Consider the following 14,539-nt stretch of genomic DNA (forward strand, 5'->3'; position numbering starts at 1 on the left):
TGTGGACCTGACCAGGTAGTCACGGAGGGAACGGTCTTTGCGGAAGGCGGAAAGGGGTGGGGAGGGAAATATATCCCTGGTGGTGGGGTCTTTTTGGAGGTGGCGGAAATGTCGGTGGATGATTTGGTTGATGCGAAGGTTTGTAGGGTGGAAGGTGAGCACCAGGGGCGTTCTGTCCTTGTTACGGTTGGAGGGGTGGGGTCTGAGGGCGGAGGTGCGGGATGTGGACGAGATGCGTTGGAGGGCATCTTTAACCACGTGGGAAGGGAAATTGCGGTCTCTAAAGAAGGAGGCCATCTGGTGTGTCCTATGGTGGAACTGGTCCTCCTGGGAGCAGATACGGCGGAGGCGGAGAAATTGGGAATACGGGATGGCATTTTTGCAAAAGATAGGGTGGGAAGAGGTGTAATCCAGGTAGCTATGGGAGTCAGTGGGTTTGTAAAAAATGTCAGTGTCAAGTCGGTTGTCACTAATGGAGATGGAGAGGTCCAGGAAGGGGAGCGAGGTGTCAGAGATAGTCCAGGTAAATTTAAGGTCAGGGTGGAATGTGTTGATGAAGTTGATGAATTGCTCAACCTCCTCGCGGGACCACGAGGTGGCGCCAATGCAGTCATCAATGTAGCGGAGGAAGAGGTGGGGAGTGGTGCCGGTGTAATTACGGAAGATCAACTGTTCTACATAGCCAACAAAGAGACAGGCATAGCTGGGGCCCATACGTGTGCCCATGGCTACGCCTTTGGTCTGGAGGAAGTGGGAGGATTCAAAGGAGAAATTGTTAAGGGTGAGGACCAGTTCGGCCAAACGAATGAGTGTGTCAGTGGAAGGGTACTGTTGGGGACGTCTGGAGAGGAAAAAAATGGAGGGCTTGGAGGCCCTGGTCATGGCGAATGGAGGTGTAGAGGGATTGGATATCCATGGTGAAGATAAGGCGTTGGGGGCCAGGGAAACGGAAGTCTTGGAGGAGGTGGAGGGCGTGGGTGGTGTCCCGAACGTATGTGGGGAGTTCCTGGATGAGGGGGGATAGGACAGTGTCAAGGTAGGTAGAGATGAGTTCAGTGGGGCAGGAGCATGCTGAGACAATGGGTCGGCCAGGGTGGTCAGGCTTGTGGATCTTGGGAAGGAGGTAGAACCGGACAGTGCGGGGTTCCCGGACTATGAGGTTGGAAGCTGTGGGTGGGAGATCTCCTGAGGTGATGAGGTTCTGTATGGTCTGGGAGATGATGGTTTGGTGATGGGGGGGTGGGGTCATGGTCGAGGGAGCAGTAGGAAGAGGTGTCCTCGAGTTGGCGTTTCGCTTCAGCGGTGTAGAGGTCAGTGCGCCAGACTACCACTGCGCCCCCTTTATCCGCTGGCTTGATGGTGAGGTTGGGATTGGAGCAGAGGGATTGGAGGGCTGCACGTTGTGAGGGTGAGAGGTTGGAGTGGGGGAGGGAGGTAGACAGGTTGAGGTGGTTAATGTCCCGGCGGCAGTTGGAAATGAAGAGGTCGAGGGCAGGTAATAGGCCAGCGCGGGGTGTCCAGGTGGATGCAGTGTGTTGGAGGTGGGCGAAGGGGTCCTCGGAAGGTGGGCGGGAGTCCTGATTGTGAAAGTAAGCTCGGAGGCGGAGGCGACGGAAGAATTGTTCGATGTCACGTCGTGTATTAAATTCATTGATGCGTGGACGGAGGGGGATGAAGGTGAGTCCTTTGCTGAGGACTGATCGTTCGTCCTCAGTGAGTGGGAGGTCTGGGGGGATGGTGAAAACTCAGCAGGGCTGGGAGCTGGGATCTGGTGTTGGTGTGGAGCTGGGAGTGGGGTCGGAGCCAGTACCTGGAGTGGGTGTGAAGGTGGGGGGAATGGGGGTGGAGGCATGAGCAGGGGTAATGTTGCCCTCGGGGTTCTGGGGGGTGGGGATAGTGACAGTGGGGTCTGTGGGGGCCGTGTCAGCAGAATGCAGGTGAGTGGCGCTGGTGGAGGCGGAAGTGGTGGTGATCATGGCAGTAGGGGTGGCGGGAGTCACTGAGCATGTGGCATCAGCGATGATGTGAGGGCCGGAAGTGGCTGTGGGAGTGGCCATGATGTGGTCGGAAGTGACATCATCACTCAGCGTGGGGGTGGTAGCTGCGTCAGCCGCATGGCTAATGGCGTTTCCGAGGCCAGGGGAATCTTCTGGAATGTTTGAGGAGCGCTGGTTATGGAGGTGGGTGGATAAAAGTTTGTTGTACTTACAGTTTTTGATGTTTGAGATGGAATTGAAATCCTGTTTGTTGAGAGTATGAATTCTCCTGAGGATGTAGTACAGAGTGGGTCCTTTGCAATTCTGAGAGAGTGTGGCCCTCAGCTGAGGCAGGGGTGACTGGAGAGAGATTAGCTGCCGGCGCATTGCTGCAAGCATGGAGCGGAGGATCCTGAAGGAGAACTGTTGCTGGTGTTTTTGAATCTGTAGTCTGTACTGTTTGTCCTGTTCGGGTCCGAACTCTGCTGGTTTAAAGGTGGTCTGGAGTCCATGTGGGATGAGTTGGTTACGGAGGCAGGCACTGAGGAAGCAAATGTGGCTGTGGTACCGAGTTTGTTTCACGACATGGTTGAAGAGCTTCAGAGCAGAGGAAATGACCTGGGAGTTGCAGTGGGAGAGGGACTCCCTGAGAATCTTGTAGAGAGAGGAGGAAAACTTCTTCTTTTGCCCGAAACGTTGATTTCGCTGCTCGTTGGATGCTGCCTGAACTGCTGTGCTCATTCAGCTCATTGAGTCCACTCCACTATTCAATGAGATCATGGCTGATCTGGTCATTCTCAACTCTGCTTTGGGCTAAGAAAAGATAGAACAGGGTGTTTTCTAGACAGTACAAAGTTAAATACAGTGCATGTCCAAAAGGATTTGGGGGTTCAGGAGCTTCAATCTAAAATATCACAAACAGGTGCAGAGAATAATCGAGTAAACTAACAGAAAGCTGATTTTTTTTTATCTAGAGGACTCGAGTATAAGGATGCAGGAGTTAAGCTGCAGTTATACAAAGCCATAATTAGACCTTACTTGGATTATTGTAAGCAGATCTGTTCACCTCACCTGAGGAAGGATATATTGGCTTTGGATGGAGTATATTAAAGGTTTGCAAGAATGATACCTGGAAAGATTATACAAATGCAGCTTGTTTTCTCAAAAATCTAGATGTTTAAGGGTGATCTGATCAAAGTCTTCAAGATATTAACAGAAATATCCAAGGTAAATAAAGATACACTATTTCCACTGGTAGGGGATTCTAGAACTAGGGTACATGGTGTGAGAATTATGGTCAGACCATTCAGGAGAGACGTTAGGAAGCACTTCTAAACACAGAGACTAGTAGATGTTGGAACTCTTTTCCATAAATGTTGTGGATGATGGATCATTTGTTAATTTTAAGTCTGAGATCAATACATTTTTTGTTAAACAAAGTAATTAAGGGATGTGTACCAAAGGCCGGTGTATGGAGTTAGGCCACAGATAGCCACAATCTTAATGAATGGTAGAACAGGCTTGAGGGGCTGAACGGCCTTGTCTGGTTCCTATGTTCTAAACCCCACTTTTCTGCCTTTTCCTAACAAGCTTTGATTCCTTTAACGGTTAAAATCTGTATATCTCAGATATATATAATGACCCAGCCTGTATGGCTGCCCCGTGAAGGAACTCCATGAATTAACCACCACACCCAGCAGGAGCTCCAGGTTTCTGCCCATGAAGCAGGACATCAATATTCCCCATGTCTGGGGCAAATGTCATGGCTGCTCTGGACTGACGATGCTGGTCCAGATGCACAAAGAGCTTTTAAAATTGACATTGGCATGAGGGATGTTGGCAATTTCTGTGATTTACTCACAATGGTGAGTTCTTCTGGGAACTTAGTAAAATGGAGCTAGAGAGGGGCAGTGGTGGGTAGTTAATGAGTTTGGTAAGTTTTGAGAGATTTTGCTAGGCCACATGGGAAACAACCTCCAAGAAACTCAATGAAACTGACACTTATCCAATAAAATGCTAATTTCAGCCCCTTGCCTTAGCTTCAAAATTCCTTTTCTAAACCTTTTCAACTCTCTACCTATTACCTTAAAACCTATGTCTCATCTGCTTTAGTATCTCCTTAGGCCCTCAGTTTCCAATTTTGTTTGCCAATGCTCTTAGCCACTTTATGACATTGTGTATGTGATAGCAATGTAAGTCGTTATCATGTATTCTCCATATCATCATCTCTATATAGCCAACAGTGTGTTTTAAGTGACAGCTACCCTTTTATGTTCCTCCTCTCCTCCAGCAGAGGTAGACTTCTGCATTTCTCCTGCTTTTGGGAATTGGAGCAGTGTCTGGAGTCATCTATTTGTATAAGTATAAAAGTTTACTGTTAGGGAATAGTGCATATCATTGCAAAAAAGTGTAATTTCCTTAATTTTTCCTCCAATCAACAAAAAAATTTTGAATGATACTCTATCTCTTAGCAAATTTCTCACAATTTTCCCAAATCCTTTCCGAAGCCACATTGTTATTTTTTTAATTTGTCCCATTCTTACAAACTAGCACATTCACAACTAACATGATGTGCGGTTCTTTAGTTTTATTTGATTAAGTATAGAATCAGACCAGGACCAAAGTCACTATCACTGAGATAGCAATTCAATTGAATGAGTTGGATGCATAAAATTGTTGAAAGTTAAAAGTCACACAACACCAGATTATAGTCCAACAGGTTGATCTGGAAGCACTAGCTTTCAGAGTGCTGCTCCCTCATTAGGTGCACAACCACCTGATGAAGGAGCAGTGCTCAAAAAGCTAGTGCTTCCAAATAAACCTGTTGGACTATAACCTGGTGTTGTGTGATTTTTAACTTTGTACACCCCAGTCCAACACCGGTGTCTCCCAATCATAAAATTGTTGAAAAGATGATTAAGGAACTGTGAATGTTTCATGGTTAAAGGTGAGCTTACTTCTCCCCGATGGACTGATTTGATAAAGGCACTGCCTTTTCTGGAATATTCTTGGATCCAATTCCTGACCTGGTCTGTTTTCTGATAGTCAGCCTGAAATATGATGGAGCAATGTAGTTCCTATATTTGGTTTCTACATCCTGGATTCTTATTGAGATGGCTTCCCAGTGTCCCATACATGTAAAGGTACTTGATAAGGACATGACTACATTTGAGCTGGAATACCTGCTGCATTTGAAAAATATTCTTAAGTTACCATCCATGTATAAATGATGAATATTTAGGAACAAACCTATACTTGTTGTTATGTGATTCTGCACATGAATTCCAATGGGGAATTAAAAGGAAGAATAAGGGTACAACATGGATTTTAAAAAGCTACTTGCGTGAATTTCAAAGGAAAAGGTAAGAACTGATAGAAAACTACATTCTAATGCTGCAAACACATTCATGGATTTAGGTTAACTCCTCTGTCTTATAAGAAATTGTTGATCCTCCTAAGCCCACAGACTTCAACTCATCCAAAACACTATAACCTGCACCAAGCCCTCTTCATCTGTCACCTTTATGAGTGCTCACTTAGATTAGCTCTTCATTCTTCTGTGTTGTGTTATGGCTCACAGCTAGTATGCAGCATACTTTTAAGAGACATGCTCATAACACCATCCCCATATCATGTCAAGTGACCCAAGGTTAGAAAAATCTCCATCTCTGTCTTAACTTGGGCTACTTGAAGCATGACAGCTGATGGATGTGTGCTACAACTGAACAACTTAGTGTTAGTGTTAACGAAGACTTAGTATTAATCAAGTCATTGTAATCTATGTATATGACAGGAATTGTAATAAATCTTTATTGATTGTTTCGGTAGTGTTAACTGTAGTTCGATAGTTATGTTAGGTGGGCTCAGTGGGGGAGAACTATCAGATACAAAATACCATGCAGGAGGCAAAAGCCCACAACACTGTGACAGATCATTCTGTACCTCTATTGGTAGTTCTTCTATAACGTGATCATTGCATTCTTGTGCATCAATGTATTATAGAAAAATGGTACTTTAGAAACAGCCTTAAAGTATTGGTGATGTAATTGTGTTATAGCCAATGTGCGTTTTAAAAGGTTGCACTTTAGAAAGAGTGTCTCCAATTCCATAATCGCGTTCCAGCGAAATTGTGTTAACGAAATACAAGTTGTAGCAGAATGGCCTGTATTAAGAAAGTATTTATCATTGTATTCAAATTGCAACTTTGTGGCCTTGCCTCTCTTTACATGTGTGCTTCTTCCAGCCCTAATACACCTCCAAAATTGATGTGTTTCTTTAACTCTAACCCCTTCTGTACCTCTGACTTACATTGTGACATTTTGGGGACTATGATTCCTATTGTTTGGGAGCTAAGGTCTGAAATTTTTCTCTTCATTACTCCCTCCTGTTTTAACACGCTCCTTAAAACACAGCTCCCAAACTTTAATCTTCACTTCTAACAGCTACTTCTTGGGTGGAATGTCAATTTTTAACTTGTTTCAGTTATATGAGGCACAAACAGTTTTTTCTTCATTTTTTGCATTGCAGCTAAGGCCAGTATTTCTTGTTCAGCCCTAATTTCTCTTGAGAAAGTGATTAGAGCCAACTATTGCACCACTGAAATCTACGTTTATATCTATGTCCATTATGATTTGTTAAAAATGATATTTAAATGCAGATATAGAATCACAGCAGACTTGAATTTTACATTTTGTTTTGTTTATTTTGAAAATAATCGGACTTTAAAAAGATAAACATTAATAGTTACTGGTCAGAATACTTCTTCACACTGGATTCTCTTGCACGTCTCCCACATACTGTTACAAACAAGATTTATCATCATGTTAAAGAATGTAATTTGAAGTGCATAAAATCCTGCCTGCTTCAATTGGACTATGCCACCCAATGGGCCTACATGAATCAATATAAGAGGTACAAGCATTGGCTGACTGAACTAATTCCCTGAGTTTTTGCAGTAGTTTTGTTGAATCATTAAATCAGCAAACAGGCAGGACGCAGCCTGAGAATGACTACGATTTTCAATTGGCACAATTTTATTTTGAAGGTAAAATGTAGCACCTTGGGATTCATTGCAGTTATGTTTATACACAATCAAAAGAAAATGCCTGAAATCATGTGGATAGCAAACCTTTTCAGTCTTCAAAACTCATCAGTTCTATTTGTTGTTAACTTGACCATCAATGTATGAGTCTTCTTCGTATGTTGTTGAATTTAATTTAATGGGCAGTCTCATCAGATTCTGAGGTATTGTAGTAAACTTTTGTAGTAAACAATGGTGCAAACTCTCCTGCTCACTGTGTTTCTCTGAACCCCTCGAGCAGTAACCGTGCAGGCTTTTAATAACACCTTGAAACAGATTGATCAGAAGTATAAAAAAACCCACAAATAGTTAAAGTCAATAAACTTTTGACACACTTTACAAGGTGCTATAGCAGGTATCTAATAAAAAGAAATTCAAAATTTCAGATACCTCCAATTGAGTGTTTGTTGATAAACAAAAGATTTTTGAGGAGGCTTGGGATGCAGTGGTAGTGTCATATCTTGGAGATGAGAGGTCTGGGTTCAAGTCCCAGAGGTGTGTGACATCATCTCCGAACAGGTTGATTAAAAATAACTTTGAGGTGACTTGAAAAGCTCTTATGATACAGAGGCAGTGTCTCTACCTCTTGATCACAGGGACCAGTTTCAAGTCACACTCTGGAGATCTGGAGTGCGGTCTGCTTCATGGTCCCAGGGAACTGGCCAAACACAGAGTATCCAGCGACATGAAGGCAGCCACCAAATAAACCAGCTCCACTTAGGTCGATCATAAGTGCAGACAATTTAAAAAAAAGATGCTCCTTGAGACTGTGAGGAGGTGGAGTTTGGAGATATACTTGTAATATTTGTGAATAAATCTAAACTGTGTAAAGATTGTTGCATCCAAAAGAGAAAATGCTGGAAAATCTCAAAGGGCTTTGACAAAGGGTCAGTTAGACTCGAAACGTCAACTCTTTTCTCTCCTTACAGATGCTGCCAGACCTGCTGAGATTTTCCAGCATTTTCTCTTTTGGTTTCAGATTCCAGCATCCGCAGTAATTTGCTTTTATCCAGTTTCTAAAGATTGTTGCATCCTTTGCTAAGTGTCAAGGGTATAATAAAGGGTACCTCATTACAAACATCTCATTATAATTATTCTATTAAAAATAAGGACTTATTTTTGCCACCTGGAGTTTCTTAATACCTTAACCAACAAATTGTACAAAGGTGTGAATGTGAGGATTTGAAGAAGAAAGCCATTTCCGCTCCATGTTCAGGAGATCCCAGAAGTAAAGGCAAATATGACCGTCAGCATCCATTGCGGCTCTCACATCTTATGTCAGTGATATATTACCAGTACAGAAGTTGATGAAAAATATGGCTAGTTGTGGCAATTAAAAAAATACTCTTCCACATTTTGTGAAATGCATTTATTACGTAATTTATTACAACAATTCGATAAGTAAAAAAGAATCAGCAGTAGACATATTGACAAGCTATTCACATTTCACACAGAAAAAAAATCAAGTCAGTATTTTCGGATTTAAAACAGCATTTCCCCAATCCTGCTGTTACATGAGTGAAGGTAGAATGACTTAGGCCACAGTGGATTGTTGGTGGATATTTCATGCAAAGATAGGATGTCATGAACACTTCTGCTGGCAACTACATCCTACTAGTGTGAATGGAAAAGACAACACTTATTGGTTAAAGAGAAGAAACTACAAAAGCAATTGGATTGCAACACAGAGAAGTTGGTGAGAAGCGAAAGCTTGAAATGAACTTCAAGGAGCAGCAATTTATAATGGCAATAGGATGAAAACGTTTTGGACTCGATGGAAATCATGGTGGAAATTGAGGTAAGGGTGAGTGGGGAAGAGAATCATGCCTGTTGAACATGAGGGAGGTAGGAAAAATGACAGCTTAACACAAGGTGGGGAAGACAAAAATACCCCATTGAACTTTTTAACCACAGAGCTCCTTTCAAACCTCAGAAGGGGATATTGGATGCAAATCAACAGCGTTGAAAACATATTTGCAATTTCACCTATGCCCTTTAGAGGAAAGCAATTGGGGTTGTCCCGTTCACCAAGCACCCAGACGGCCAAGGTGCCTGAACTGTCAGATTTATTGGGTTCTCGTGGGTACATGTGAAACTCAGACTCCCCTGGCATCTTCCAGTCAGATTCTTGAACAGGAACAATTTCACACCTCAATGTCCAGTTGATTAGTGACCACAGACAATGATTCCTGATACTGGGGGCTGTGTCAAGGCTCACATGCTACATAACACCAAGCTTCCTCAAATATTCAGTTTTCCCACATCATTTCCATGAGGGACAAGAGTGCCTCCAGTCAGCGTGGATAATGATCTCAGTGTGAGGTCCACATACAGCACTGCGCTGCTACCTATTTTTCCATAAGGACCATCACTGTGTAGGCATTTCATCTTCTGAAGGCATGAGCTTCCATTACCTGGACCAACTGGAAGGAGCAATACTCACTGTACAGGATATCCAGGATAGCGATTGTTTGTACAATCTAACTCAACAACAGAGTCAGAATTAAGGAAGGGAGGAGATTGGCCAGCTACCCGAGGGAGCCAACACAAAAGATGAAGATGCTGAAGAAGCCAAGCTACTATACAGGTGAGACAGAGAGGTTGAGGGATTTCTGATTAATATATGTGCACAATCACAATAATAAGCCAATTCTGTTGCAGAGGTGTTTCTGCCCTCATAAGAGTGCTTGTATTATATCTTTAAATGTTGAGATAATTTATTTGCCAGTAATTGTAAGTAAATTTGTCTCCTTAACACCAATAACCTCCTGTTTGGTTTCCTGGTGAGAGCCTCAACATAGAGTTACCCAGAATTCCATGGAGCTGTGCATATTGCTCAAAGCTGAGTTTGGAGGATGCACTCATCAATTAGAGAGATATTGAGAGCTACGCTTTGCTTATTGACTCCCAAACACAAATATTTGGTTTATATTGTCATTTTCTTCCTAGCAGAGAGCAGTATAGAATAACAATCTCACTGCTTTTGGCACTGCTCCAATTGATGTGCACATGAGCGTTAACAGTGATCGCCATCTCTCAATGTAGTCTAGATAGAAATATCAACAGTCAAAGACTTAACAGACTGACAGAGTCCACAGGACTGTTGTATACTGTACAATATTTGTATCAGGCTGTACAGAAGTTTGACATCCTTGAACTCAAAGTGATGACAATGCTTCCTTTTCCCATTGCTACATTTTGGTGCCACCTCAGCCGGACAACTGGGCTTGAGGAATCTGGCTGATTCTTTGCCAGCTCACCCCATATGGTTCTGATGGGTGTATCCTGGTGGTCTGGGGCCTAGCAGACTGAGCTGATCGAGGTGTTTGAGTCCTCAGCAGAGGTGAGGTGCTGAGATAGGGAACCTCTGGAGTTTACTGAGATGGGGCACCTTGAGAGAAATCGAATTCCTTCAGTTTCCTCTCAATTAGCCAAAGATCCCCAGGCAGTATAATACCTCCTGCTTTTCACTGGCTGGTGATATTTTGAGCACAAATAGGACAGGAAGGAAACCAAAACTGAAACCATGCCCATGAAATCTGAGAAGCATTTATTTATACCTTCTGTATTCATTGAGCAACCTTTAGCCTACCAGCAAACAGAGAATGTATTGACCACGGCCTATTTGAAGCACATAACATTGCATTCTTTCAAACAAAGTGGAATATGTTTGCCCATTGCTCTCACACTTAGCAAGACTGCTTTTAAGAAGATGGTTTAATGCTTATTGCTTGAACCATGATCAAATACGATCTAAATCCTCTCTGTGCTTTTATCCAATTTTACTTCCAATGTCACTGAAAGTGACCAATGTCACTGCAAAAATTAAAACAAAAATAAATCAGGCTGTTGGTGGCATCCAGCAGTGACAATGAATACAATATCATCATAAATACTCAGTGTTGAAGCGGGTGAGAAGATTCAGCAGGAATGTCCCTGCAGGACTGGTTTATATAATTCTGTAATTTGGTGTGAAATGATGTTTGTGAAAGATTGACATGGAATGTGAACATAATGCGTGAAATATTTCAGTGAAAGCTTTCCTTGTGTCTGCATAAAATATGTAAATGTGAGGATCTATGAGCAGTGCTGGTGTTGTTGGTTTATGTCATACTGCAGCAGATCTTACCTGTCACCCAGACCTAAATATTTAAGCATTGGGAAGAAATATATTACAATCAGAGAACAAATTGTATATCTTAAAAGTCAGATAACATTGCATGTGGAATAAATATATCCCAGAAATGGGAAGAAAGAAATTAATGAACATGGTCCTAAATGGGTCAGCAAAGCCATTTAGAATCACAGAATGCACAGAAGGAGGCTATTGGACCTATCCTGATTGCACTGGCCCTCTAAATGAACATCATACCTTAATTCAGTGCTCCTGCCTTTATCGCTAGCCATTGTGCATTGCTTTGAGATAAATAAACATTTAATGCCCTCTTTAGTGCCTTGATCGAAGCTTCCTCTACCACACTTCCAATCAAAGTAATCCAGGCCCCAAAACACTCATTATGTGAAAAAGCTTTTTTGACATGTCATATTTGCTTAGTTTACAAAACACAATGATGGGAACTGGACCTTTATCCGTTTATGCGCCGGAACGTTTTCTCCATGTCTACTGTAGCCATACCTCACATGAATTTGAAAAATTCTCTAAGATCTTCTCTCAGCCTTTTCTAAGGAGATATAAAAAAGAAAAATATGAAAAGCTCCAATTGAGGAGGTGAGAGAAGAGATTAAGTGATGAATTAAAATGATCATTCCATTTACAGATTACTTAATTAAGTGTTTATATCTTGACATTTGTTTGTGCTTACACACAATGAAATCAGGTGAAAAAGTCCATGGGAATATCCTTCAGTCCTGTATGCTTCACTTCACTAAAAAGGGAATTATTTGTATCGTTACCATTACCTTCATACCATTTTTGCGACTGCAAGTGAAGACCCGACGTGAACTTATAAAGCTCCTCTAGTTCTGAGACACTGTTGGTTTACTCAGCAATTCGAGATGCCAGGGAATATGTATCAGGAGTTTTGACGAGGTTAAGATGACTGGCAGAGGCATGTGACTTTGGTTTAACTTTTAATGAGATGCTGAGAGACCATTTGGTAAGTGTGATTAATGATGCAACTTTGCAAAAGTGCCTAGTAGCTGAAGCCAAGCTGGACTTCAAACAGACTTTACAACTAGCTTTAATGTTGGAAAATGTGGCACGTGGAGCATATAAGTTGCAGAGTATTCCAATGCAAGTGGACACTCTCACCAGTCTGACTGAGCTTGGGGAATACCGCTTGAGTGAACTTAATGGCTTGGCCTAATTCAGAACTTATCCTGAACTGAGGGACTCTACGTCAGCCCACAGCAAAGTGCCAAAGCAAAGTCAAATGATTAAAAGTTTTCTCAGGATGTGGACTGGTAAGCAGTTGTAGTTGCTGGTAGGTTATGGACTCAAGATAACAAAGGAATCCCATTAGACCCAAATTGAGTAAGATAACTCATAGGCCGGTATCCAGAAGAGTGCATACCCTGTACATACATGTAGTGTGGAACAGTTAAATTGCTTAGTAACATCCAAGTCAGAGCCAATCAAAATAAATGTCTGGTTAAATTGTCACCGGTTCTAATTGAGGTCGATACAATATAGTCATTCAGTGATCACAGAACCAGTCTGAAACAAAATTCGCTCTGAATTCCAAGTTTGTGTAAGACCTTGGCTAGACTGAGAACCTCTGCTGGGGAACCTTTACAAAATGAGAGTGCAACTTCAGTTCAGTCACTTATGAGAACCAGCTAGTTCAGTTACCACAGATTGTAGTAAAACACTGGGGGTCCAAGCTTCATGGGGCAAAATAGGTTTAGAAAGATTCACCTTCATCGGCTCAACATTTTTTGAGTAGAAAATGGCTATCTGAGTGAAGTCCTAGTTAAATACTCAGAAGTTTTCAGGAAGGTCTAGGGACTACCAAAGGAGCCAAGGCACCCTTGCATGTTGACCAGGAAACAATTTCACGATTCTGCAAGGTACGCTGAAGTGCCAGTCCCGTTATGGGCATAAGTAGTGGCAGAAATCAGGAGGTTGGAAAGTGAAGTAATCATCAAATCAGTTCAGTTGGTAAAATGGGCAGCACCGGTTGTACTGATTGTGAAGCCCAAAGGCTTGGTTCACCTTAGTGGGAATTGTAAACAAACATTAAACTGCTTTTCACAGCTGGATAAATTCCCAATTGCTCACATAGAGTATGAAACTCAAAACTGGAAGGGGCACTGTCTTTCATGAAGCCGGACATGAGCCATTCTTACTTGCAATTGTGGTTAGATATGGATTCCCAGATGTATGCTACAGCTAATACCCGTAAGGGTTTGTACCAATGTATGAAGCAGTCATCTGGTATATTGTTAGCTTGTGCAATTTTTTGGTGGATGATGGAGAACATTTCACAAGATCTACTCCAGGTTGCCAGTTATCTAGATGTTGTGCTGATAACAGTGAAGACTAGTAAGGACTATTTAGAAATTTTCGACATAGTCCTTAGACATTTTTCCCAGGTGGGCGAATGCCTTAGAAGGGAAAAATGAGTGCTCTAGTCACCCCAAGTGACTTGGGCTACAGAGTTGACAAGACTAGGTTATTAGATTACTTACAGTGTGGAAACAGGCCCTTCGGCCAACCCCTTCACCGAACACTAAGGGCAATTTACCTAACCTGCACATTTTTGGATTTTAGGAGGAAACCAGAGCACCCAGAGGAAACCCACGCAGAGAAAGTACAAACTCCACACAGACAGTTGCCTGAGGTGGGAATTGAACCCGGGTCTCTGGCGCTGTGAGGCAGCAGTGCTAACCACTGTGCCACCCACCAGATGAAAAATAAAGTAAGGGTGATTAATGATGCCCCGCCTCCCATACCTGTGCTGTTAGGTCTTTCCTTGGTCTGGTGAATTATTATGGAAAAGTCAATCATAACCTGGCACCTTTACAGCAACTCATAAAAGGGTCAGCCTTGGAAACGGTCATGTTGCCAGGCCCTGGCTATCAGCGAAGTGAAGAAACAGCAATCATCCTTTAAAGTGTTGGCACATTATGATTCCAACTGAGATCTGGTACTGACATGCCATACATTCCTGTACAGCATTGGGGTAGTATTAACTCACAGGTGACCCAACTGGAGAGGAACATCCAACTGTGTCTGCATCCAGGATTTGGGCAAATGCAGAGAGTAAATATGCCTAGATAGAGAAGGGAGGTTTATATTTGGAGTCAAGACATTTCACCAATATCTTTACAGATGTAAATTTGTAATAATAATGGATCACAAATACTGCTAGGTCTATTTAAAGAGAACACTACTACACTACCTATAGTTTCAGGCCAAATTCAATGGTGGGCTCCAACACTAAGTGTGTATATTTATAAGTTGGAACACCATTAGGGAGCCAAGTAGCAACTGTGGATGCATTGGGCCACCTCCCACTGG

This window comes from Chiloscyllium punctatum, chromosome 37 (genome assembly GCF_047496795.1).
Source record: "Chiloscyllium punctatum isolate Juve2018m chromosome 37, sChiPun1.3, whole genome shotgun sequence".
Classification (NCBI taxonomy): Eukaryota; Metazoa; Chordata; class Chondrichthyes; order Orectolobiformes; family Hemiscylliidae; genus Chiloscyllium; species Chiloscyllium punctatum.